Source organism: Lathyrus oleraceus, chromosome 1, assembly GCF_024323335.1.
Source record: "Lathyrus oleraceus cultivar Zhongwan6 chromosome 1, CAAS_Psat_ZW6_1.0, whole genome shotgun sequence".
Lineage (NCBI taxonomy): Eukaryota > Viridiplantae > Streptophyta > Magnoliopsida > Fabales > Fabaceae > Lathyrus > Lathyrus oleraceus.
In genome coordinates, this window is record NC_066579.1 from 290899595 (window position 1) to 290901356 (window position 1762).

Sequence of the window (1762 nt, forward strand, 5' to 3'; positions counted from 1 at the left end):
TTTAATAAATTTTTAATATTGTTTATTGATCTGAGTTTGTTTGAGTCTTTGTGGATATGGTATAGGTGGTTTATATGGCGGGTGGTACGTAAGTTTTATCTTTAGGTTCTTCTCCTTTTTCTCGACCTTCCTGGTTTTCAGATTCCTCTGGTTCCTTCACTTCGTCCGTGGGTTTTGTACATTCCTTAGAAGTTTCGGGTTCACTCAATCTAGGGTTTGGTGGCTCATCATAAGCGTTCCCACTTCGTAGGGTAATGGCATTGGCTTGTCCTCTCGGATTTTGTTGAGGTTGTCCAGGGAATTGTCCTCCAGGAGTAGTCTGAGGGGCTTGGTCTAAAGCTACTTGAGAGATCTGGGTTTCAAGCATCTTGGTATGAGTAACTATTTGGTCAACCTTGGTTCCTAACTGAGTAATCAATTTGTTAACATGAATGTTTTGGTTCATGAACTCCTTGTTTTGTTGGGTTTGAGCGGTGATAAAATTTTTCATAATTTTCTCAAGGCTCGGCTTTGGTGGCACAGGTTGCATAGGTTGGTTTGATCTAGGGGCTTGATAACTAGGTCTCGGAGGTGCAATATTTTGAATAGGGTTATTGTTTTTATAGGAGAAGTTCGGGTGATTCCTCCATCCAGGGTTATAGGTATTCGAGTATAGGTTCCCTTGGGTGTAGTTCACTTGCTCATAGTGGGTTTCGTTTAATAGACTGCATTCTGCAGATTGGTGTCCTTTGGTTCCACATATCTCACAATCTGACGAAACTGCGGCTACAGTATTCGGGTTTATGCACATATGCTCGACCTTAAGAGCTAATGCATCCATTTTAGCTTGCACCATGTCTATAGAGCTTAGTTCATGCACTCCTCCTTGGGCTTCCTTCTTCTCAACTGTCGCTCGTTCGACTCCCCAGGATTGATGGTTTTGAGCCATATCTTCGATGAGGGCGCTACCTTCAGGATAAGGTTTGTTCATCAGAGCACCGCCTGCGGCAACGTCGATGGTCATCTTTGTGTTATAGTGAAGTCCATTATAGAAGGTTTGAATGATTAACCAATTTTCTAAACCATGATGTGGGCATGCTCGTAACAAATCTTTATATCTCTCCCAAGCTTCGAACAACGATTCTCCTTGGTTCTGGGTAAATCTAGTTATATGGTTTCGAAGAACGGCGGTCTTACTCGGGGGAAAGTATCTAGCAAGGAATACTCTTCTAAGGTTATCCCAAGTCGTAATGGAATTGGGTGGAAGGGAATCTAACCATGATAGAGCTTTATCTCTGAGGGAAAAAGGGAATAATCTTAAACGTATTGCCTCAGGAGAAGCTCCATTGGTTTTAAAAGTGTCTGCTAATTGAAGAAATATTTTTAAATGTTGGTTTGGGTTCTCAGTAGCGAGACCCGCGAATTGTCTTTGTTGCACTAGTTGCAACAGGGATGGTTTAAGTTCAAAATTATTAGCTGAGATGGTTGGGTTTACTATACTAGAACTAGGTTCTTCATTAGATGGTTGAGCGAAATCCTTAAGAGGTCTTTGGTTTTGATCTTCGGCCATAGCTCTCTTAATTCTATGAAAGAATAAACGTGCGCGAGCGTAACGTTCAGGTTCCGCCAGAGGGTATACTAAGCTTAAACTTCCGGTGCTGCGAGTTCTTCGCATTGACCGGCGGGAAATAGCCTAAGTCTAAACGATATAACAACAGGGAAATGAAATTTGACGAAATTGATCCCCGACAACGGCGCCAAAAACTTGATGCGGTGTTTCGCA

At 42.2% G+C, this 1762-nt stretch overlaps 1 non-coding gene across 1 annotated transcript; it reads left to right on the forward strand.

Moving 5' to 3' along the window:
• Positions 1-1058: 1058 nt before the first annotated feature.
• LOC127117038 (small nucleolar RNA R71) lies at positions 1059-1165 on the forward strand. The gene has a single exon (XR_007801801.1). It is a non-coding gene; the product is annotated as a small nucleolar RNA R71 (small nucleolar RNA).
• The last annotated feature ends 597 nt before the right edge of the window (positions 1166-1762 follow it).